Raw genomic sequence first — 26,374 nt, forward strand, 5'->3', positions numbered from 1 at the left:
CCTTTTAAATGGGGAAGACAGACGTGGAATGTGGAGCTAAGCCTTCTGCCTGTTGGATTAGCCAAGGGAAGAGATGAGCTTTGGAGGCAAAAAGCTGTAAGCCAAAGCATTTTCTTTCCTTTTTAAAAAAATTATTTGGGCTTTTCTGCTCTTCTGTGGTTATATGGTCATCCTTAGGCTGTAAACCCATGACCTTCACAGAGTTCTAGGTGCATGGTGGCATCCAATTGCTTCTTTCGAAATCTATTGTATATTTGCATATATGTGTACATATAGCATAGTTGCATATATATGAATATACACATATATACATATCAAATGCTCCCCAGTAGACCATCGGAGCTTAAACAAAGCAGTAGATATCACAGGGAGCCTATAAACTGCCTGACAGTTAGAGAGTGCTCAAATACAGCAAAAGCAATAAATCTTTTATGGGGACGTGCCATTTCTCCTACCACCAGGGAGGCCAAAGTTTATGAACCACATATGTGTTAAATGCCACCTAGCTTTGCCTTGCCCCATCTTCCTCAGGTCAGAATGCAGGGTTCTAGTTTATATCGCCTTACAGTTTTGAGAACCTGATCTCCAACGAGAACAGGAAAGCATGACACATTGGCACTAAAGTGGACCGTACGCCTCCTGTTGGCACTAAAGTGGACCATACGCCTCCTGTTGGCACTAAAGTGGACTGTATGCCTCCTGTTGGGGTGTGCTTTGCTTTTCTGCCTGAGGTGCATCTCCTTTCTCTGCTCCCACTTGTGGCATGAGAATGTCTGCCCAGACTTGTATCAGGTGACGTGCTACCCACTCCAAATGGCTTGTCTTCTACTGCATATTTTAAGTAACACAGCAACAAGACTGCTTTCAATAATGGAAGTGTCCAATGGGGCCGTTTTCTATTGTGTTCTTTGTGGGTGGTTGACAAGAGGGGCTTGGTGGGATAAAAGAACAAAGAGAAAGCAAAATGTCCCCCCTTTTTATTGGGGAAGAGTTTTAGTCACAAAAATCACATTGCTGCTCCTGCCGTTGACGTCACTGGCAACCGTTCCTCCTCTGCTGCATGGCACCTTGGAGAGGTGGATCTAGTTGGCACAGCACTTCAGTTTCAAAACATCTCCTTCTCCAAGGACGAGCAGAATTCTCTCAACAGCTCTCCTTTCTCCCCATCCTGAAGCCGATTGCTCTCCTGGTTTTTTCTTTGTCCCGGATCCCTTCTTTTTGGCTTTAGCTCTGTGAGGTTCTCAGGGGAATGACTGACCTAATCATAATCTTGGTGATCGCTGCACAAGGTGTCCATAACTGGAATTTCCTCATTACTTTAATGTCCTTCTAGTCACAGCTCCATGGACCTATTATGTGTAAATTAGAAACACATTATTCCACCGACAAAGCTTTTCTTTCAAATGCATAGAATTTTATAACCTGTCACAATCTATTAAATTCTGAATTGTCTGTACTGAACCTGACTTTTTTCTGTACGAAGATGTCAAAGGATCTTAATTTCAGCTAATTCTGGCACCAAAATGAGCTCCTCTACTTAATAGCTGGCACTAGTCTCCGCAGCAAAGTGCTTCCAGGGACAATTGGAAATTGCAAAAATAATAGTGTGTTTCTTTGGTTAGTGTCACCTCTGAAATGCAGGGTGTTTGCCAACTCAAAGCTGCTTTGCTGCCTTTTTAAAACTGAATTTCCTGAAAGCCCTTAAATATTAAGACAATTTGACATAAGTAGACAGGAAGACAGGAACAGAAGGCTTGGGAGACAGAATGTGCAAGACCTGTTCAGAGCTCTACAATTCCATAAGGGCTTCTTGCAGATAGGGAGACTTGGCGGACACAGTTTTGGGGTCTCATTCAGTGTGTCCCTCTCTGCAGAGCAGTTTGACTAGTGCTTTGGGCTTCGTGGTCATACTGCCATCAACTGTCATATTCCAAGGATGATATGTACTTGGGTGAGAAAGCCATTGTTTCCTTCAAAGCCAGCTCATGAAGTGGGATGTAAGCTTAGTCCAGCAGTGGGAATTCTCCCTTAGACATCTCCATTTGAGTCTCTGGCTCTGCCTTTGGGTGATCGTGCCGAGGAAGCATCGCTGAGCCAATGGAGAAGCACTCTGTTAGATGAGGGCTAACAGTAGTAGTTACTATGCTAAATGCTTTCTGTACTCCATCCATTTAGTCCCCTAAAATGTTTGTGGGGTTACTTAATTGTTATCCCTCTTTACAGAGAGCTAAGACTAGAGAGAGAGACAGAGACAGAGACAGAGACAGAGACAGAGACAGAGACAGACAGAGACAGAGAGACAGAGAGAGACTTGACCTTAGGTTACATTTGTCATCTCCCTGAGTAAGAAGGGGAAATAAAGAAACATGACAAGAATTCCCTCTAAAACGGTCTCTCACCCTTAAATCTGTCAAAGATTGACTTTGAAAATTCAAATTGTGGGCATGTTTAAGGTGAGTCCATAAATAAATTTCTGTGGGTGCTGCTCATTGATTTCAAGGCTAATACAGTTCAAAGTTTTTTTGTTTGTTTGTTCGTTTGTTTTTTAAAGTTCAATCGGTTCTTGAGACAGATATGCCCTTTTCCTCTGACTGGTACTTACAGAAGAAACCCCACACCTCCTGACATCAGCCTTTCTCCTGGCCCAGCTGTGCGAAAACAGCTCTCCAATATGGCAGACTCCTCATGGTCCTGGAAGACCCGCAGAAGTGCCGAGTGGTAGGGCTCAGCTTCTGAGTTCCTGATTTCCTCAGATCCTCTTAGGGTTTGAGAATTTGCATTTGGAACAAATCCTCAAATTACACTGGTGCTGCAGGCTTGAGAGATGGTCCAAAGATGCTGATAGAACAGGTGTGAGGTTCCACCCTCACTACAGACAGCAGCCATTTCTTCCTGACCTGTGGCAAAGGAAGTACGGGAACTGAAAATACTTCCGTGGAAATTTTGCAATGTGACACTGTTGTGACCTCCACATATATGATCATGAGGCACCTGCCACGTGTGTTGGGAGGAGCTGTGGGAGCCCAGGTCTCATTCTGTGACAGCCTGACAAACACAAAGCTGATCATTTGACAAAGACATCCTTCTAACCACGATTCCACAGTGATGCATTTTGGGGGAATGTAAACCCACCAATGAGTCGGGTTTGGTCTTTCTCGTGCAGTAGTAATGCCTGGGAAGGAAGATGTGCTAGTTCCAAGGCCCCAGGTAAACACCCTTGGCTGTAGACCTAGATCTTGTGTGACATCGTACAGCAGTGGGGTGGATCAGCCCAGGGACCCAAGGGCTCAGGCTTCTTAGTGGTTGGAAGACTGGAAGAAGACATGGAGCAGTCAGAATTTAGGAGGGTAAGCTAGATCAAGAACACTTCCAGGATCCATTCAGTGTACTCATGAGGGTAAGGACCAGAAGGGAAGACTTAAAACTATCATCTCCTACAAGAGAAAGGAAGACTTGAAACTATCCACTAGATTTCAGCTCCTCAAGCTGCCATTTTGTTTTTATCTTCTTAAGCATTTTTATTAAAATTCCCAAGGATCTCATTGCTAATTATCAGGATCCAGCTGTTCCCTGCCTTATATTGCGGGATCCTCTTGGGCTGGCTGAAAGGAAGCCCATGTGGATGGGCCTTTCCCATGATCTCAAAGCTTGATGGATGTGCCTCACATTTACTTCGCTAACTGTCTTTCCAAATGGATCTCCTGGTAGCGCTATGGTTTTACTAGCTGTGATTTATTTTTTAATATTTTGCACTTCAAGCTCTGACAAAGCCAGTGTTCTTGCTAAGCACTTGTACAAATTAGATTGCAGGCAGAGAAGTTCAGCATCCTTGTGTGTTCAGTGCATCAGAGCTGAGCAGTGGCAGAGGGGCCTGAGTATGAACATCTCTGCTCCCCCCCCCCCTGAAGTCGATGCTCTGTGAAGTCTCCCTTGTCCAGAACCATTCAGGGAGAGGTTCTTTAAGACCTTCAGATTCACCTCTACAGTTTCTGCTACCCACAGCCAATACTACTCTGAAAGTAATGAATGGAAAATTCCATAAACAAAGACTCCATGCGTTTTAAATTGTATACCATTCTCCATAATGTAATGATATCTCCCTCCATCCCACTCTGTCCCGCCCAGGAGATGAATCATTCCTTCACCTAATGTACCCTCACTGTATACAACATCCACAGGGTACCCATTGCAGTTAACCAACACACTGTCTGAAGTATCGCAGTATCTGCTCCAAAGTAAACTTAACCTACTTAGCAACAGGCCTAAGCAAAAGATGGATATCGCTATGCAAACGAAAATCTGCTGATTGCTTCCTTCAGGTTTTTAGCTTCACAGAAGCCTGCGTGTCCAGTGTGACACCCATGGCTGGCTTCTCTCCCCGATCTGCTGGCTCACTTTCATCCTGAGACTTAAGACCACAGTTTCTTTCGGGCTGCAGCATGACTAATGGTGGTAGTTCTCAGCTTCCTTTTGAGACACCAGAAGGAGAGAAAGAGAGGGAGAGTCAGTGGCATCAATATGATTGACATGGGGGTATGTCCTGTACTGGTGGGCTGAGAGCTAGGATATCTGAACCAATACCAAAAGACTCACAGGATTTGGAAGTGGACTCAGAGTGTGTTGTACTTGAAGGGAGAAAGGGACGGATCCCCGGAAGTGCTCATGATACTGCCTCTCTTGCATCTCCTATAAGCTCTCTAAGCCCGTTTTCTCATCCCTGACAGACTACCTCTGACTCCACTGCTCTGGAGCTCTGTGCTGGCCTCAGTAAGAGCTCATTGCACTGGATAAGGGAGAAGATGGGCAAAGGAAGGCAGTCACTGCATTCAGGTGCTCTTTCCCTGCAGGGACTTGCACCAAATAGGTCTTTTCCCTCTCTGTAGGGAAGATACGTCAAAAAAGAACAACAAAAATCTTGGTTTAGCAAGACCACTTATATGGTGATCTGCCAGGGTATGATGTAGCTGAAAAAACAAACAAACAAACAAAAACAAGAAATGTAAGCTAATGTTTTGAGTCCCTGTGACAAGTGTTTCTGCCTGGGGTTGTTGCTCAGTGATAGAATGTGTGCCTAGAATGCACAGGGATCTAGCTAAAAAGAGAAAAAGAAAATTTCTAAGTAGTGATGTTAATATATTTACTATATCAATATACTTGTATACATGTAGTATAACAAAGGGTGAAACAAAGAAATGAGGGAAGTGGAGGGGAAGTTACAAGATAACAGAGCATGCAGGGTACTGTCAGGAGAACTTTCCCAGCTGGCCTTGGGTTTGGTGATGCCCACTTACACACGAGCAACTGGAATTTCCTATAAAGGAAAGCCAATGATTTATAAGCAACAAAATTGTATTTGCACTCAAGTTATCATGACTTGGGATTTTATTTCCCGTTCCCCTCACTAAAAGCACTTGCCAAGGAGGAGGATGCCCTTGGTCGCTCATTAGCCACTTCCTCACCTGTGCCCTCCGTGGGGATGGTCTAGAATCCTGCCGTGGTTTCACGTCGCTTCAAGTTTGGGGAAAGAGCATTCAGGAACCAGGTTTTAGGACTACAGGGGAGTTTTTAGAAGATCTGGGGACAAGGCTTGTGAAGAGCGAGCCAGGCGTGCTCTCTCTCTGAGAACGGTGGGCTCAGTAACAACTGCAGAAGCCATCAGTTTGGGTACAGCATGCTCCAAAGGCCCTCAGGGTACAGGGGTCACTGTGCTCCCAGGCTGTTCTCCGACTGTCCTCCTCAGGGACACAATTTATTCTTTAGATGGAATCTCCAGGGTCACCTGGTCTCCATAGTGCTCTTCTGAAGATGTCATTGAAGGAAAGGGACTGTGACCACTCAAATTCTTCCTCATTTGGAGTCTAGGCCAGAGGACATGAAAGGGCTGTGAGGCTGACCCTGTAATTCTGCTCTGTTTGCTCAATAGGTGGCTTGCATGCTATGGCTTGTGCTGGGGGCTCAGCATACTCAACGCATCTGCATCTTGTGTCCCTGGGCTCTCAGTGCACAGACTAGCAACATAGACAGAGCCACACAGATGACAGGATGCATCATTAGCCAGTCTTGTCTGAGATGACCCAGTATGGTTGAGCAAGCTGTTGGGGTTTGTCTTAATGCTTGGGAAATCATTCCAAAATGGTTGAAATAGAGTCAGTGTCTTGATTGTTTATCCATTTATTCTCACATAGTTGGCCTGACCTCTACCCAAGAATCTTCTCTGAGCTCTCACCATGACATAAACCCGAGGCATCCTAGCTCCTGCCCTAGTGCCATGGTAGACATCTGTTTAATTGATCTGCATCTCAGCCATCCCGGTTGTCCACATTTTGAGTGACATCTACAAATAAAAGGTAGCCCTATGTGATTCCTGAACATTGAAGAATGAGGAAGAAATTTGGAACCAACTGGAAGGTGAGCACATTTTGGTAGACCATTTATCTATTGCTCCCTTGGACCTCTGACTACCCTCTACCATGCTCCCCAGAACTTCCCCAAATCATTCTCCCTCCACCCCATCTTCAGTCATCCTACATGAGCTCCAAGTCACCACTCTCTTCTGAAGTGATGCTTTTACCACAGGTTCATGCTGGGCCATCCTTGGCATGTGTGCCAGCCTCAGCCAGGCCTTTTTGTTGAAAGCTGGTGGGCAGGGTCTAATTGCTTTTAAAACCGATTTTAGTATTTGTGACATAAGCAAGAGGAGCAATTTTGCAGAATGACACTCCGTTGGGCCATCCATCTCAGTCAGAAACAGGTCACAGGGTCATCCCAGCCAGTGTCTGATGGCGGTCCTGCAGCCACCACTATTGGCTTTTTCAATTGGGATTTTCCCTGGAGGTGGGAGCAGGGTGGAGAGGGGGCTTCTGTGTCTCAGGAGTTCTGCCAGAAAGTAAATAGCATGGACAACCAGTAACATCTGCTATTAGAACCTATTTGGAAAAGACATCAGAGTTGGCACATGTGGTGAACAAAAGGACACAGGAGGATGTGTCATCAGTAGTAAAGGTTGAAGGGGCTTTCAGAGCAAGAAAGCTAGAGTAGAAAGCATGTTTTGTTTTGGTGTTTGTTTTTGTTTTTGTGTTTGTTGCTAACAACCACCCCAAATCTTGCTAGCCTAGAACAATACCGGAGATCCTCGTTTGCAGGTTAGGAGACTGACTGGAGGTTCCACCAGTACGGGTGAGCCACACTCACCAGAGTATGCTAGACCACTGATTCTCAACCTGTGGGTCTCAACCCCTTCACCGACCCTCTTATCTCCAAAAAAATATTTGCATTATAATTCATAACAGTAGCAAAATTACAGCTGTGAAGTAGCAACAGAAATACTTTTATGATTGGGGGTGGGTCACCATAACATGAGGAACTGTATTGAAGTATCACAAGAAGGTTGAGAACCACTGGTTTAGACTTTTCTCATGAGGCCATAGGCACTGGCTGGAATAGATCAGTCTTCATTGGGAGTGCATCTCTGTTCCGCATGGCTTTTCATCCTCTAGCAGGCAAGGCTTAAGCACCCAGCAGTCCAAGGGTTTCAAGAGCACGAGTTACCTATGGGTTATACATGTTATCATGAGACCTGGTCACAGAATGAGGACACTGGCAATACAACAGGTCAGACAAGAGCTGCAAAAAATGACATTAGAGGTAGCTCCTGGGAAGAATGAAGAATGAAGCTCCTGGTGGTCACTTAGGTCATTAGGCTACCCTGTGTCCTTGGAGGGACATCTTTTTCTGCACCACAATCCCTTTTACTACTGAACTAAAACTAACAGAAGCATACTCCTCAACGCACACATTCTCATAAGTTTTTAACACAGTGTCGGGCACACGGTCAGCATTTGCTTCCAGTTTGCTTGTTTTTAAGTTTGATGATGATGATGATGATGATGATGATGATGATGATGATATTGAGGTTCTCCCTGCTGGGTGATGATTCCCCTGGGAGACTTGCTGGAAACTCAGGTTGGCTCCCCAGCAGCTGCTAATCAGAGCAGCCTGGCTCTGCTCCCTACCATGTCCCAGGTCATTTGGTGAGGACCGTTGTCCCTGGGCTCGCTTGCCCCTTCTCTATGTGCCTAGAGTGTCTCCCCAGCAAAAGCTTGCAGCGAAGCATTGGACTGTGATTGCAGCTAACTCCAGCCAGCACAGCCTCCAGAAGGAAGGAAGCTGGCATCCTTTGCCAGAGAGTCAGATTGATGCTCCTTCCCACTGTCCCACCTATGCCCATAGCAGAACTAGCAACACGATGACACAATTCAGGGTTGCCGGAGTAAGTGGCAAGTGATAAGAAAACTCCCCTCACTTCTTTGTCTGCCAGGGACCAAGTATTCAAACCAGTTGACTACCCAGTCCCCTGTCTACAGACAACAGTCTACAGGCTGTTTTTAAAAAGTGGCTATTTTGTTCTGGATGATGCTGGCCTTGGTCCTCAGGCAGCCTCTGCCCACGCCAAGGAGGGAAGGGCCAGCAGCTTGCTAGCTTCATGTCATCTGCCACCACGGCCTTCCCATCTGCTCGGGGACACGGCCGGACAATTTTCAACATATAATTGCAAGTCTTTTGTAATTTAGACTGAAACAGAATCAACAGCTTGATCATGACCCCCACAGCAGGGATTTCAAGGACAACACTGCCATTTTCTGCCCTGACTGGAAGCCAAAGCTGGCCTTCCCTTGTGTGTGCATCTCCCTGCCTGTCCATCTCAGGGGGTTCTGTTTATCTGTCTGCCTACCATGTTTTCTGTCCCTTCACGGTTTTCTTTGTCCTTTCCTTTTATCAGGCTCTATATTTCTGCCTTGCAAATGTGCTGGTTGTAACTGGACACCTCCCATAGATTATGTCGCCACAATAACCATTGTCAGTTCTCCCTAGCTAATTGTAGCCCCGCCCCGCCTCATCTGGCTGGGGTGAAGATGGATGTTCAATTTGCATTATTTATGTCTTCTGCTCCGTGTTTCAGCGATGTACTTTTGCATAACATATGTAAAATTCTGCTGACGTGGAGAATTCATCTGGCCTGAGATGCTCAAAAGAGTTGGGGGCAGAAGGTGGGGGGACTCTGTAAATTCAAAAGCCGTCAAACAGCTTTGTGCTCATCTGGTTCTAAGAAAAGGGTCGAGAGGGGGGGGAACGAAAATGTGCTCCTAGTATTGAAGACTGTGTGTGTGTGTGTGTGTGTGTGTGTGTGTGTGTGTGTGTGTGTGTTACTCTAGACAGCCTAATGAGCTCTTTCACTTGAAGAGCTTAGGTTTTCTCTGGGCTTCAGCAGGTCGAGGCAAACGGTCCAGTCTATATTAGGTGCAAATGCAAGCCTGTTGCTATAATTAATGAGCATCTGTGTGTAGAGGAAAAAGCTGAGACACCCTTAACATTACACAGACTAAGTAACAGAGCTGAGGTTCAACCCAGTTGGCCTGACTTAAAAGCCCCAGACTAGAGGACTGGACTGTAGTTCAGGGGATGCTTACTTACCTTGCATGTGTAAGGTCCCAGTTTCCATCTCTACCATCACAATAAATAAATAAAAGGATTTTGAAGGCAGTCTCTGATCCAAGCAGTCTGAGCCACAGTCGCTTTGAACCAATCCCTTTCTATCTTTAACCCTCCTAACACTCAACAACATTTCTGCATCTCCTTCACATGGAATCTGTTGTTGAAAAACAAAAAAACAAAAAAAACAAAGAGTTTTATTTTGTTCACCATTACATCGGACACACAGAATGTACCTCAGTCCCCAAACACCTCCTAGCCTAGTACTGGGAAACGTGTACAACCGGTTCTAGGCTTGTCATCCTCTGTGAAAATATATGTGCTTGCTTAGGCCCCGTGAGCATGCCTTTGTTCTGCTGAGGCACACACATCAGTAATCCTGAGGCTTGTCCTCTGCCTTCTAGAGCACAGGCTCCCCCAGGGAGAGGGTGGGAGGTTCTACGGCCCAGGCAGTGGGGTCATGATGTGTGCACTTGCTGTAGAATGGATCCTCTGGCTGTAAGATGTTAGAAGTATTGCTCCAAACCAGATCTCACACACTCTCTCCTCTCCATCACCAGGCTGCGCAGAGGAGCTTGTGTGCCCGCATCTGCACACCAGCGGGACCCTGACCTCTTCACGGGTGGCACTCGTTGCTTTTTAATCTTGACCACATCAAGCCATTCTATTGCTCAGCTCTACCGCCCACTGATCGACTGAACGGAGGATGGACCCAGGAGAGTTGGAACTGTCTGTTGGCTAGAGGTGTGCATTCACTCTTTTTTTTTTGGGGGGGGGGACACTTTTGTAGGACCTTGAAAAGACGTGTGGCTTGGGATGCATCAGTTAGGTCAGCTAGAGCATCCTATACCATTAAGAGTCAGGTACTTGACACCAGCAGTCATCCGCTGAATAAAAAAAAGTGGGGGTTGGTTTTACTGCAGAGAAAGAAGGACGCTTCCCAGGGGACACAGGTGTAGTTAACAGCAGCCAGCAGCAGCAGCAGCAGCAGCAGCAACAGCGTTTTGTGAGTATAGATGTGTATATGTGTGTACCATGTTCATCTTTGGTACCCGAGGAAGCCAGAAGAGGGTGTTGGATCCCCTAGCCCTGGAGTTACACATAGTTATGAGCTACCACGTAGGTGCTGGGGATTGAAACCAGGTCCTCCAGAGGAGCAGGGCATGTTCTTAAGCACTGGGTCATCTCTCTAGCCCTCTGGGCAGCCGCCTTGTTACTGTGGAACATGACATTGAGGCCACCTGTAGTGTGCTCCAGTTCAAGCTGTACCCAGAGCCCTGCCCCTCTCTGTGGCTGAGTCCCCTGTGCCCTTTGCTTTGACCACTTTAACTCGTGTGTCTCTCTTTCAGTGGAAACTCCTGAGTGAGTCCTGGGCTTCACCAAACCCACGCTCTTCCAACCTTGCCACACTGATTCGAAGGTCTCATCTTTGAACTCCTTCCCCTTGCAAGCTGAAGTGCCAAGAAGACACCGTTTAATCTCCCAGTGAGTTGGTCTTCAGAGAGGGTTCACATTACTCTCTCCAAGGGAACTAATGTTTGTCTTGGGCAAAGTGTGCATTTAGGACAACAAATATACCTGAGATGTACACTGTAGAGAAGACTAATGAATAGCCCTGTCCCTGTGAGCACATCTGCTTCTGGAAATATCTTTTCATCTGCTTCTATATGGAGGAGAAAGTGAGCAAGAGAATGAAATTTATAGATGGAAGGACTGAGGCAAGAAGGTCACAAGTTCATGGCCAGCCTGGGGCTCCAGGTCAGCCTGGGCTACATAGTGAGATCCTGCCTCAATGATAAACACACAAAGATGAAAAAGAGTCTGGAAGATTTAAGCAGTGCATCAGTCAATCATTTCATATAGACCTTATTTGAATTCTGACTGATTTGAATAAAAACCTTCTTTCATCTCATTAGGAGGCAAATACCCAGTAATTTCTACTTCTCACTTGATATTATCATTAAGGTTCAGAATGGATTGCTATTAAACATCAGTGGTAGAATTCTTAATACTGATCATTTAGGCTTAATGAGAAAAAAATATTAATTTCAGGTTATATACATATTTTTGTAGCAGGCAAGTAAAATGAAGTGTTCAATAAAAGTTTTTAGGCGTAAAAATACATTCCAGAGGATTGAAATAATATGAGAAAAGTAGAATATAAATTATTCATTTATGGAAATAAGGAAATACTATGAAATTTCAAGAGTTTTTTTTTTTCTGTACACTTGAGAAACAGCATGTTTTGGAACTAAGGAAACGTCTTGGTGGGGTTGAGGACCAGAGTTTGTATCCACAGCATGTATGTAAATGCCTGATGGGCACAGTAGCTCACCTGTAATTCTGACTGAGATGGAAGACCCCAGAGCAAACTGGCTGTGTAGACGTGCTGAAATGGCAGGGTTCCGGCTCAATCCAGAGGTCCCACCTTAAAGAATAAGGTGGAAATGATGGCCTCGGGCCTCCACACACATACATGCACACTAGCATACACATGTGCACCCTCACATGTGTAAACATACATTTACCACACACATGCAAAAAATAGAAAGCATCAAATTGAATAGGCTCTGTGGCTACATTTGAAAGAGCCACATAATGTTTTAATGTCAGTACCTAAAACATGATAAAAATTATGCCCAGAATAGCTGTTACAACTCAGGATTAAAAAAAAAAAAAAGTAAATCCTAACCTAAAATTGGGGCATCGTATATGGTTTCAAATCTTCCCAGGGATTCAGAAACAAGAGTTTGAAAATGCCTGCTGACTTTACCTCTGCTCAGTAGTTTTAATTTAAATGCCTTTCTTATCCCCACAACTACCAGCATATATGATTCTGGTCATCTGTGAGCCAACCACAATCTGAAAATATCAATGGAAAAGTCTCTGAGCAGTTTAGAAGCTTTGAACTGTAAACCTCTGGGTAGCCTGGTGAGACCTCACAGCCCCCGGCTGCCACCCAGGATGGGAATCCTCTCTGTCCAGTGTATCCACTCCCATTAGTCACACGGTCGTCTCAATTATCAGTCAGATTGCCTGTATTCCAGCAATGCTGTATTCAAGAAACCCCTGTTTAGCAACCCCAGAGTTCACAAGTTGGGATGTAGGACAAGAAGGTCCCAGGACATCAAATAAAGCAGGAGAGATTAGCATCTGCTACCACGAGTCAGGGCTGCAGCGCACATAGGAAAAGCATGATGGAGAGGATTTGGTACCATTGTGACTTCAGGCTTCCACTGGGGATCTCTGAAGGCGTCCTCTATAAATTAGAGAGACCACTCTTCTTAGCCACGCCCTTCAAAATGCATCGTATGAAACCAAATTTAGATAACTACAAAGCCCCCAGTGGTTGCAGTGCGGTGCATTGGGAGATATGGACTTCTAGGCATCACTCATCACAGCCGTTTTCATCTGCTGAGGAGATGCTGGGTTCAAACCCCCATGTGAGGATGGGAGAAAGCACGGCTGGAGGCCCATCCCCCCTCCCCGCTTCTATTAGGGTGTTCCCCGACCTACCCGCCCACTCCTGCCTCCCCATCCTGGCATTCCCCTACACTGGGGCACTGAGCCTTAATAGGACCAAGGGCCTCTCCTCCCACTGATGCACGACAAGGCCATCCTCTGCTACGTATGCAGCTGGAGCCATGGGTCCCACTATGTGTACTCCTTGGTTGGTGGTTTAGACCCTAGGAGCTCTAGGGAGTCTGGTTGGTTGATATTGTTGTTCTTCCTATGGAGTTGCAAACCCCTTCAGCTCCTTCAGTCCTTTCTCTAACTGCCGTTAGCTGACATGCCTGGGTGAGAACAGTGAATGAAATCCTTGCAGTATCCTTGCAGAAACAAACACTCTGAGGAGGATTCCAGGTAAGGCTTGTGCCACCATTACAAACCTCTCGCTCTGCTCTTAACACAACACCTTGGTTTTTCTGTAACCCCATGAGAGGATGAAGTAGAATTTGCACCATGGGGGGGGGCGGTTAGAAGACATGTCCTGTCAAACTCAAGGACAGCCTACAAAGTAAAGTCACAGGTCTGTCACTCTGGGTCCTATCATTTTCAAATGCTCTGCAGATTCTGTCTTTAGACTTCCACTGTAAGAGATTTACCAGCAGCACTCTGACCAGCTCTGCCAGGCAGAGTCAGCGATATTTTGGGAGGGGGCCTTAAAAGATAACACTAATAATACCCATATCCATCACTGAGAGAAAATACAAAGCTACAAGCTGCTCTTCTGAGCTCTGTGGGTACCAAGTCCCATGGGTATGGTGTTCTCTGCTTCTGGGAAGCCCAGGCAGCTTGTTAAAGGCACATTGGACTCCATTACACCTTTCTACACACTTGCCATTTGCAACCGATATTCTCATCCACACGTCCTTCACACTTTAGTTTGATTCTTGCACAAAGTGTCGTCTTGAGGGATAAGTCCTCTTTGGGCTGGAAGCTAGAGGGTAAAGCTCTTCTCACCTCTCCCTAGATGCCGTGCTAGACCTGGCTCCTCCTCGGTGTTATGCTGGCAGGGCCACCTCTGCAGGACAGTTTTTCTGTTTGTGTTTGGCTTTTAGCAATCACAGTAACCCAACCTTTCCCTCAGGGATTACCTATGACATCAAGGAGGGACCTGGAGGAACATCATGCTGGCTCAGAGGGTAGTGCTTATGGGGCAAGCCTGAAGACGTGGTTCCATTTCCAGAACCCACATGAGTGTGGGAGGAGAGAGGCAGCCCTACTGTTTGTCTTCTGACATCCACACATGCACCGTGACACATATGCACCTGCATGTAACTGCTTTTCTCACACACACACATAATAAATAAATAATCATAGTGACATGGGAATGAACCCCAGCCCTTGAGAGCTGAGGCAGGAAGATGATAAGTTCAAGGCTAGTCTAGACCACATGATGTAACCCAGTCTCAGACCAAATAAAAAAGGGGAGGGGGTAGTTGCCGATTTCTGCTAGTTATCGTTATCTCTCCCATTTAACAGATATTTATGGGCCATCTGTGGTAGGCAATCTTCACTTTTAAATATGGGAGTTTAGGACACTGAAGGCAACTTGAGATACCACTGCAAAGCAGGAAAGGATACCATGAAGCGCACAGGAAGCCCAGCCTCCTCCCTCCTCCCTGCCAGGGTCTGACACTGAACCTCAGGCTAACATTTTGCTTCAAGCAGCATAGGTGACAGGATAGATACAGGAATGGCGGGGGCTGTGGCTCAGTTTACCTGGAGATTTCCCAGAGTCTCCACCCACCCTCCTCCCACATGTCCCCAAAGTCATCAAACTCTGGCTTATGGGTGGCTCTTCTAGTCTTAGTAACAGATTTCTTGAAACAAACCAGTTTGTTGACAACTCAGCTCCACTTTCAAGTCCCTGCCCTGGGGCACCTGCCAGGAGAGCACAAGGGCCACCACCACTGCACCCAGAAGTGAGATTAAAAGGCATCAAGAAGGAGCGTGTCCTTCAGCCACGACCTGGGAATGATTCTGCTTTTAACCATAATCTCTGCAAACAGAGGCATACGAAGAACCCTCCACACCGTAAGAAAGCACACCTAGTCTGCGTAGGCCTGCTTAGACTGCTAGACAGATTGTCAAGCATAGTTTTTCTGCCTAGTTCGTAGACCATCATATCTTAAGGTTTTAAGGTCTCTGCCTACAAACCAGCACACTGCACTCTCCCAGTGAGTGACACAAACACACATGGGGTAGATCTGAAACTCAAATTGCACTGGGTGTTTGTACTCTATCTGGCCGTCTTCTTCCCTAACGGCCATGGCTGGTGATTCATAAAGCATTTTATGGTTATGCCTTCTTCTGATCAAAGGGATTTCAAGAAATAACTACCTAGTAATGATAGCAGCTCGGGATTGGGCAGCCTATCAAAGACACACAAGAGGACCTCCCAGCATCTCAGCAGTCATAATACAGAGAGAGGCCTACGTGTCTCTGTGGAAAGAGACCGCCAGCAACAGACCGAAAAAATCATCAAGGAACAACTGATCTTCAAGACTCAGGGGACACTGTGTGCCGAGCTTCTGGACTAGTTCACCCTGTACCGTGAGGAACACTGGCCAGAGTTTTTCCTCCCCAACCTCTGAGAGAGTGGAGATGGAGACCTCTGTTTGGCATTTTGGAAACTATAATATCATGCCAGAGGAGCTGATTATTTTCCATTTTCTTCCCTTTGTATCCCAGCCAGGGTCTTCACCTGATTTCTCATAAAGCGAGCTAATATTTATAGGTGGGAAATGGTGCTGGGTGCCTTGATAAGCTGAAAGCAACACTTGTATGTGTGTGTGTGTGTGTGTGTGGAGCACTTAATCACAAGATCTGGGATATATAAACACGCCACATACTATCCCCCTCCTGCATTTGGAGCCTCAAAATTTGATCCAAGTCTGGGAGTTAAAAAGTCCCATTTTGTATAATCAGGTTCTAGTTGAACATGATTGCTGAATTATTTTAAATTGAAGACACATGTCTGGGGGTTGAGCTCGACGTATTATTTCAGGATGGTGTCCATTAGTTCTTATCCACAGGGGCTATCTTCAACTTTTGCCACATTCAATGCATTCTTCATACATCAGCATTTGCAAAATAGTGAATCATATATAACGGAAAATTGGAGGAATGTGGTCCTCGTTAAAGGGTGATTTTTTGGGAAATTATCTTGAATGCATTATTCAGACCCAATTCTAGTCCCCCCTGCTAAGGGTCCTGGTACTTCTCGTAAAAGTTCTAGGGGGGGGGGAAGAATATCTTACAGACAGTAATAATGCATAAATAAATACAACCATGCATCCATTGTGCAAGGGCCTTGTGCGAGGCTACATCTTCAAAGACTTTGCAACTGAATCAACATTTGGGTTAACTTCTTGCCCGTCCCAAACACTTTAAGTGTCTTAATTGCAGATCTAAATTGCTGCCACAGCTTTTCACCAAACGTATTTGTCCCTGAATCAAGGCCCTGCCAGACTTCACCTTGGCAGGTCAGCTGGTCTGCCACATAAATTGTTGCATCAGCAAGGCATTGCTCTGACTTGAAGGTCACTTGCTTCCCCTTGGGGGACAGTTAGGGTAAAGGGAACTGAAAGACTGAGTCAAGTGGATATCCAAACACTTCAAAGATGTCTTCCGTGCTGGGCGGTGGGGCATCTGTCCTGTGGATGCTCATTTGTAGAGCATTAGGAGGCATAACTTGGGTATCAGAAAATTTATTCAACATAGATAGTTCAATAGCTTGCAGTGAATGTAGAGAGTAGAGAAGCTGCAATATTGGTCTGTTTAGGTCATCTGCATCACCCCCAAAAGAAACTCCAGACTCACTTATAATCCCCTTACTCCCTTGATAACCACTCATGTATTTTCTGTCTCTGGTTCCCCTCGTAGGGCATTTCACAGAAATGGAATCTCTCAGACTATGCTCTATTTTGTCTGGCTTTTTTCACTTAGCATAATTTTTTTATATATATACATCTTGCTTGCTGTCCCCCCTCTGTCTATCCCTCCACAATTCTTCCCCCACTCCCCTTTCTCTGAGTAGGTGGAGGGCCCTGGGTATCCCCCCTTACCCTGGGACATCAACTCTCTGAGAGGCTAGACGCATTCTCTTCTACTGAGGCCAGACGAGGCAGCCCAGCTAGAAGAACATATCCCACGCACAGGCAAGCGCTTTTGGGGTAGCCCCTGGTACAGTTGTTCCAGACCCACGTGAAGGCCACAGCTGCACACACCTCTGCTACATCTGTGTGGGGAGGCCTAGGTGCAGCCATGTATGCTCTTCTTTGGTTGGTGGTCCAGTCTCTGAGAGCTCCCAGGGTCCAGGTTAGTTGACTCTGTTAGTCTTCCTGTGGAGTCCCTATCCCCTTCGGGGCCCACAATCCTTCCTCCTATTCTTCCATAAGAGTACCCAAGCTCCACCCACTGTTTGACTGTGAGTGTCTGCATCTGTCTGAGTCAGCTGGTAGGTGGAGACTCTCAGAGGACATCCACTTAGCCTAACTATTTAAGATTGGTCCACATTTCAAATGTCACCACTTTGTCTTCATTGCTGGGCACCAGTTCACTGAGCAGGTGTAAGACATTGGTTCACCGAGGCAACCGCTGGTAATTTATCTGTGTTGCTTTCACTCTGCAGCTACTTTGAAGGATGCTGCATGGACATTTCTGTATAAAGTAGGTCAACTCGAGGTAGGATGTCTATTGTCATCCACCATGATCCTTAAGCTGCATTTAATTTGTTTAAATTCATCACTTAGATTCTTCTTAAAGCTGCCTATTGAATAAGAACATTCCAGAAAGAGGCAGAGAGGCAGAGAGGCAGAGAGGCAGAGAGGCAGAGGCAGGCAGATCTCTGTGAGTTCAAGGCCAGCCAGGTCTACATAGTGAGACTCTATCTCAAAACATCAACAATAAAAAAAAATAAATAAATAAAATTTAAAATAAAAAAAAGAACATTCCAGAACAAGGTAGTTTCAAGAAGGTTTCAAGAAATAACTTTTTAATCAGGGTGAGAGCATTAGTGATTCCAGGGCATGGCTGGTTAAAATTGAGAAAAGGAATCTTTGGGAGGAAGTTTCGAGACCAAGGAAGCTGGAAGAACCTCAGAGCCCCTCTGTGCCCATCAAAGGCCACACTTTCCAGCACTTAAACCCACCTGTACCCCACTGTGCAAATATCCCTCCAGCAGCCCATGCACATGCAGCCTGATGTCTGGAAGTCCTGCTGACTTGAATAACAGGAGGCTGCTCCTGGAGAAGCCAAGTTGGAAATGGCAGGAGAGGTGAAGAGGTCACAACACGGGAACAAGGTTGTCAGGCTCTGTTTAGTTCCACTTTCCACAGCTTTGGCAGCCGATAGGAGACTTGGCAGCCCTGTCATCAAGAAATGTGCTCTCTACCTGTTGGGATCCAGCTAGATCACAAAGGGGCCTTACATACTACCCCAGTCATATGTGTAGGGCCAGAAAAAAAAAATCTCCCATCATGAGAACCCCCTCCATGGGGTCCGTGGTGGGGAGCCGGCAAATGGAAAGAAGCATGCTACAGATCTACACCAAAGCCCAGTGCCTCATTCACTTTGCTGTGACCCCGGCTATGACCTTGATTGGGTCACTAATCTCTCTGGGACTTGATTTCCTTCTTAAAAAGTGAAGGAGTGGGTGTCAAGATTCTTGCTTAAGCTCTTTTTTTTTTTTCTTTCCCGCATCCACTAGTCTGTATCTCTGATGACTTTTGAAATGTTTACTCTTTTGAAGCACACTGAGATTTTAAGACAGCAAAGTTGCACTGAAAGCAATCAGCTCACGGATACCAAGGGACACAGTCTGGAACAGTGACTGGTGTATAATTAGCATTTGGAACACATCTTTTTTTTTTTTTAATGCCACCCTGTGTCTCAGCAGCAACCATTTTGCAGATGGAAAAAATTGTTGTTGATTTTTCTACATATGCTCTTGCAGGTTGTTTAGCTTGTTGGCATCAGAGTTGGGGATTGGACCCACATTTTAGGGCTTTCAGACCTTTATTGTGTCAATTAGTCTGAATTGCCTGAGAAGAGAGAAAGCAATCACTGGAGAGTGGAGGGTGCTGTGACTCGGGTACCGCCAGTATGTCTGTCTCACTGGCCAAATACAACATCTCATTTCTTCCTGGTTTTATCTTCTGACTTAGACTCTTTGGGGATCTCGAGAACACGATGGAGAAAGAAAAGGATGGGCATTCATAATGCCATGATAATGAGACTGATGATATCTCTCTCTCTCTCTCTCTCTCTCTCTCTCTCTCTCTATCTATCTATCTCATAAAGGATGTTCGCAATGAGAAGAGTCACAAGACATTCTCCCCTTCCTTCTTTGTGGCCCATGTCCTCTCTCTCTCCCATGGAGCCAGGAGGCAGCTCCCTTCCAGCCCACATAAGATGCATAAGGCAGCCCTTGGGAGCTTAACGTGTTTTCATTACAATGGTAAAGTGCATCTCTATCCAGCAGTCTCCACCTGCTTCATGTGGTGAGAAGCAGCCATAGCATGCCTGCTCCTTTGAACTCCATGCAGAGCATTCCAGAGTCCTGGTATTCTGCCTGCATTCCAAAGTCAGTGACTAGCCTGGTAGTTGAAAGGCATCTGGGGACAAATGGTAGGAAATGGAAATTGTATCATCCATACCTTCTCACGAATGCTGGCCTGTGATTTTGGTGAGTCTCCTCAAAGTGTCATGGAACTCGTGCTGGGCTTGGTGGAGACCTCCAACTGAAATGTGGCTGCCTGAGCATCAGGGCTGGTGGAAGGGGGCAGTTAAGACAGAACATCACTGCCATTTTGTGATCCCTCCCTGATAATCGGAACCACGCGTCTTTGAAGACACACACACACACACACACACACACACACACACACAGAGCAATAAGGCACATTTCCATGGACACACCAATATGTTATTGAAAGAAAATCCCATATCCGAGAGAATCAATTCTCTTTTGGGTGGGCAGCCTGATATTTAAGAGAAAAAAAAATTAGCTTCAAAAGGTTTTTTTTTTTTGTTCCTCTAATCTTTCTCCCTTTGAGTTTAGCTAAAAGGGTAGAAAAAGCCACGTGGCATTGTCAGAAGATCCTGACACACTCCTTTGATATTTTTTTCTGTTTAAATATCAGACAATCTTTCTTTGCTTCATTGTTTTTCATTTGTAAAATAGAAGTTGTCAGTAGTTACCTTACAAACCAAGTGCTGGTTATCCTGACTGAATTCTTGCCAAAGCACCTAAGTGGGCATGGGATAAAGTGAGGCAAGCGGTACCTCGTGGGGCCACTGTGGGTTGGTACTGATTCCAGGCACAGTGGACATGATGCTGAGTCCTCCTCCCACTAGCCCAGCTTTCACAACGCCAGCATCAGTGTATGGAGCAATCAAGATGCTTCCGCCGGCTCCGGCTCCTTGCCCACTGCTGTTAGCTCATTCCATGGCGAAGAATTATATTTCCTCTTTCCCTGAATATTTCAAAACAGTGCAAATAATGTATAAGTCCATAAACATAGGAGTGCATTGGATTCTTCAAAGATTAATTTTGAGGAAAAAAAAAGAGCACATTACATCTCTCTAGCCTCCTGTTCGGAAAGGCAAACACAGCGGGCTAAAGCATGTGTATCTTATTCTAAATCACTGTCATCCAAATGCAGAAAAGCAAAGGGTTTGGAGGTCTGTGGTTTGTGTTTTTAAATTCCTTCTTTGCAGCTTTATGTCTCGATGAAAAAGAACTCGGCTTCAGTTTCATTATCTGTGCAGATTGGCTTGCTAATCTCAGTAACAGTGACTTTACAGAATCATGGAGATTAGACGTTTCATTGTTTTTTTTTAAATAGGAAGGTCTGAATTGAAAGGTAGTCATTATCATCTATTGGGGCCAAGTCAGAAAGTCACCAAAACATCTGGAAAAGGCTTGTCACTTGTTGTCAGGGTTGTCACTCAGGCGGAGACGCAGACACAAATAGCAGGAACTAGCAAGGTGAGACATGCCCTAGTTTGAAGACCTTCTTTCTCCATAGCTCTCTTAGCAATCATGTCTCCAAAATTTCCTCACTTCTTGAGCAGATTTCCATGTGCTTTCTGATCAGGGAAACAGTACTGTCAGAGGAACCCCAAACTGTTAAGAGAACAATCCTCCAGCCATGTTTTTCTCCTCCAGCACCTTTCTCTTAGAGATCAGGCTTGTCTCCCTGGCGCGTCTGCAGATCCCAGGATGCATTGCACTGGATTTAACTTCTGCTTGCCTACATGCCAGTCTTTGATTGAGGAACCAGAGATCACTTTGTGAAATGGGAAACTGGATAGTGTAGATTCCAACAAATACAGGCTTTGATAATGTCCTCTCCGTGGCGGTTGATTAGAAGCAACAACACATCACTTTCTTGCTCCTATTATTGTTAGAAACAGTAGGGTCTGACCTTGTAAATTATCAACAGCACAATATTCCTTTTGAAACTGATTCTTAATACAAATGCATTGTAAGAAAAAAAAAACAAAACACTGATTACATTCTCAGCTAGATCACAGCACTGCACTCTGCCCGTGGTATTGAGGTATTTATCCCTTTGTATGATGAAAGTGCCACAGTTTCCCTTAGTTAATTCAGAGGGAGGAAGGAGGAAAGGCTGGAGGCCAAAATGCAAGCTAGCATGACCCTCAAAAGAAAGGGAGCCTTCTACTTGGAGAAAATGATCCTGAGCCGGCATGTGGCTTAAGTCTGTGCCTTCCTGGGTTTACATGTGCCGTCTGTGACATGTCTGCAGAGAAGCTGCAATCTTCCGACCACAGTCTATAGCCATTTCTGGACAAAACAGGGTGTTTCTTAAAAATCTTCACTTCATCTAGAAATTACAGAGACAAATAGCAAGCCTTATCAATCCTGCTGTCCACGCAGCTCTGAACTCCTCCTGAGGGGATAGCCAAAGGGACTTCTGAAGCTTTGATAAACACCCCTCAACCAAGATGAAAAGCTAGCATGAAACATCGCCAGACAACTCCAGGTACTTCAGGTACTTTAAAAAAACCTGCAGCAGTCTGTAGCTCCTGAATTCACCCTTCCATATGAGTAATGGGCATGTTGACATGGGAGACCCCCTCCCCGGCAGATGAAGCTGTATGTCATAACAGTGTGTGATGATGTTCACTTGGCCACTAGCATTGATGGAAGGTAGCCATGTGTATTAAATGCTCCCCCGTAAACAGCAAAGGACAGCGACATCTAATTAGAACTTTCAGTGCTTTCAGGTTAATAAAACAAAGTAAAGCTGTTCTCTAGAGGAGCTTTCATGATTCTTGGCTCCCCAGGAACAATCTACATAGTTCTGCTTCTATTTAGCAACAGACACTTTCTAAGTGAAAGAAACGTGTGAGATCTACTTGGGAGAGAAATCCCAATTTAAAAAAAATAAACATAAAAAAAATAGTGATGTTTTTTGTGAAAAAATGTCTTAAATTAAACCTCTTTGATAGGAAGTAAATTTTCCATGCAAAGTCCCACTTTTTCATTTTAGAGCATGCTACTTCATTATTTCTACTAAGGATGGACGATATACAATGCTAGTCATTTCTTTCCCATCTCGAGAACTATGAAACACCTAAACTTTTTTAAAGAAACATCAAAAGCTCGTAAAGATGTTTCAAATTTTACCACAGATTTTCATTTAATTAAACCAACTTCTTAGAATGTATGCTATCTTATTCTGAAACAAATAGTAGTATAAATTCTTATTATTTTTGATTAGTAACTTTAAAAAGTATTTAATATAAAAAATCTAGGGCACCTCCAGCCAAGTTTCATGATTTCCAATTGTTTTAAATTAATTTTAATGTTTGAAATGGCTATAAAACGTTCTCATTTGTAATTAAAATATCCTTTAGTTTTTGTGTGTATCAACAAGTAAATTGTGCTATTAAAATATTGAATTAAAGTGTCTATCCCCTGGTAAAGTTTTCTATATTATTTCCCTAAAGAAACAAGAAATATATAGGATGCTAATGAGCATGTTGTGTTGATGTGGGCTCTTCTTCATTTACACAAAGACAGTTTCATTTTCAGAATTACAGACATATAAAATCATATGTCACTGCCTGTCAAAGGTCAGTTAGCTCCTGTTCAATAAAAATTTAAATCTGGAGGTCAATACTCACAACATTTGATAATGTTTCTAAAGGAAAAAGAAAAATAATTTTCTCTTTAAAAAAATGAAGAAACAAAACATATCACCTTAGTTATGGTGTTTCTAAACTGCTTTTTTTTTTTAAGTACATAAAATTATTGGCTCTCTAGTTTCAATTTGATCCTGGTTGTTTTTTCTTCACTCAATTCACAAGAATAAATGAAAATGTAAAATAGATACAGAGGGAGTCTGTCCTACCTTATCTAACCTTGCTTTGAAAAAGTCAATTTCTTTTTAGGCAGAAAAAAATACAAAACCAGCCAACAGAACAAAAAATAAATAAAATAAACAAGAAACAGGGATCCAAACAAAGATGTCGAAAAATGTTATACTAAGTCATTTTGTCCTAAGTCTGTGTCATCATTTAACTGGGAGTTTTAAATCCTGGGCACTTGGTGGACACCCACAGTGAGGAGCCTTCACAGCATGGGCTGCATTTCTCTTTCATTTTTTGGGACTCAGCACATCTTTCTCTTAGAATCAAATGTTTCATGAAATAGGAGGATTCTCTGGCTGACCCAGAAAATTAAACAGGAGTGTCTGATGGTGGTAGTGATGGTGTGGGGCCCATGTGGGTCTGGCTGTTTGGGAGCTTTTTATACAGTTCATGTGGCCTTGAACTTGTGGTGACCTACCTGTTTCTGCTTCTCCTAGTGTTGGTATCACAGGCATGAGCCACAAAACTAAGCAGATGAGTAGTGTTTAATCATCAGCCAGCTAACAGGTGAGGCATTTACTATAGAAAAACACACTCTCCATGCAGTCTCGAGGTGCTGAAGATGAAGCTGTGCAGATCTCAGCACCCTGAGAAGAAGCCAGAAAAGAAGCTGGAAAGTTTGGAGGAGGAGGAAGAAGAAGAGGAGGAGGAGGAAGAAGAGGAGGAGGAGGAGGAGGAGGAGGAGGAGGAGAAGGAGGAGGAGGAGGGCAGTGAATTGAGATCATTGTGGACCTCTGAATTTTCTAGTATTGCAAAATGAGGAAATGAGGAGGGAGTAAGTGATGACGAAAGAAAGCAAAAAATCAAGAAAGCAAGAGAGAGAACAAAAGAAAGAAAATCATGATTCACATATGAAAATACAGTCAGCTGGTGTCCAGGGGTTTTATTTGTTAACTAATAAGGGATGCAAGAGATGTTGTAATGGGGTCAAACCATGTGTATGTGAAATAAGAAAGGTTGAGATGTGTTTATAAAAGGGAATAAAAATAATGATCCATAAGGCAATAATCGATTCTATCCTTCCAAACACATATTTGCATCCCTATAAATGAGAATTATTTTCATCATTATCAATCTCCTACAACTTGCATGATTATAAAATAGCTCTTTACTTAGTAATAAAAGATAAAAATAACAAGAGGAATGCCTTGGGCAGGCTACTCGGGAGTTTTTCTCCCATCAATTTCAAAGTGTTTCATATTTTCCCTGCCAACCTGTGCAACAGGAGGATCTGTTCAGGCCAGTCGCAGCTGGACCATAGGATTGGAAAGGAGCTGCAGAATCTCTGGTAGCAATAGCCTCGTGTGTTCTACAAAAGCCATGCCCGCATTATGCAGCAAAATGCAAGGCATGTCACAGATGCAGTCACAGATGTAATTTAAATTTTTCTAGGACCCGCATTTTAAAAAGCAGAAGAAGCAGTTATTAAATCTAAGAAGTATGTACATGTAAAACATTCCAACATGTAATAAATATGAAGAACTATCAACGAATACTTAACGCTTTCTAAATTATAGGGGCCTCAAAAGCCAGTGTGTGTTTCAATCCAGACTAACCACATTTCAAATGTTTACCTGACCACATCTGGCCAGGCACTCAAACACGAGTGAGCTAGCTAAGTTTAGCCCTGTTTTGAATATTAATTAAAACGTTTTACATCTGTCTCAGCCCTCCAGTGCTCACACAGTTGTTTTCCAGGTAGCCAGGTTGTTAGATCTCCTCATTTAAGAACGGGACATGCTCAATGCTCAAGGAATCTATAATCCAGAACAGCTGTCCTGTGTGTCCCCAGCAATAGTCATTAGTAGTCTGTGCTGTTGTCTCCTCCCGAGGAACTCTTGCCTACCCCGTAGTTATTACAGAGAAGGATGTGCATGAAGGGACATGGCAGGGACCACAATGATAAACATATTATCTCTGTATCTGTAACCTGAGTATAATAGTGCCCATCAGAAATATTAACATTTTCATTTTCATGTCTCTCTTGTGGTAGAGAAAGGAAAATTTTTCATAAGCTCTTTTTCATTGTAGATTAGGATGGGACCCAGTGTCTGGAACACTGGCAACACCTCATGGGGTTAGGTGATGCATCTTTAAACCCCATCTGTGAGAGAGGAAAGGCTCCCTCTTCCTACAGTGTGGTCCCCATCACCATGGTACCTTGTGTGCTGCAGGCCAGCATGAGCCGAGGCAGGACGGGGCTGAGAAGCACAGACTCGGAGCCCTGCTCCTCCACGGGAGCCAGGGGCTTGGGCCCTGTGGGAACCCTTTCCTTAAACTAGCTCTTTCATGACATCTATAGTTATGGTTGTTTCCCTTTGCTTCAGTCTTTCCTCACTGGGTTTTCTGAGATAATTCAAGACCAAGCTAAGACAGTTCTTTAGGAATCTTAATACAGGAATTTACGCCAAGGCAGCAGAGTAGTCTCCGCAGTTTCATCTTCGTCTCTGAGATGTTGCCCTTGGCCAAAAAATGCACTAAGCCATCTCCAACTTCAAAGCATTCAGCAAGTGGTGGCAAGGCTGAGCCATCAGAAGAGGACACCTAATTTCCATGACAAATATGAAAATGCTATATTAGCAGGTGGAAGCATCTTCTGTGTTTCTACTTGGACACATACAGCCACACAAATTGGAATAGAGTAGAACCTGTCCATTCTATTGGCAGAGTCACCCCAAAGAAATGGAGAGATCAGTAGTCTTGCCAGCTGGTACAGTAATCAAGGAATCGTTTCAAAACCAACTCATAAGTGAATGTCAAGGCAAAGAATCGTGTACTCATTAAACTATGACAGATTGAAGAACAAATAAAGAAATAAAGTACCTTGAAACCTTCACAAAAAAAAAAAAAAAAAAAAAAGGAATCTTAATACAAAGCTATTTACAAAGTTAAAACTTACACTTGTTATGGTTCTGGGACTTTATAAAATCTGAGCTAGGAGAACATAGTGTGTGTGTGTGTGTGTGTGTGT

At 44.3% G+C, this 26,374-nt stretch overlaps 1 pseudogene; it reads left to right on the plus strand.

The window, feature by feature from the left end:
- Positions 1 to 26,101, plus strand: part of LOC110316810 — a 38,768-nt pseudogene extending 12,667 nt beyond the window's left edge.
- Positions 26,102 to 26,374: the final 273 nt, after the last annotated feature.

This window comes from Mus pahari, chromosome 2 (assembly GCF_900095145.1).
Source record: "Mus pahari chromosome 2, PAHARI_EIJ_v1.1, whole genome shotgun sequence".
Taxonomy (NCBI): Eukaryota; Metazoa; Chordata; class Mammalia; order Rodentia; family Muridae; genus Mus; species Mus pahari.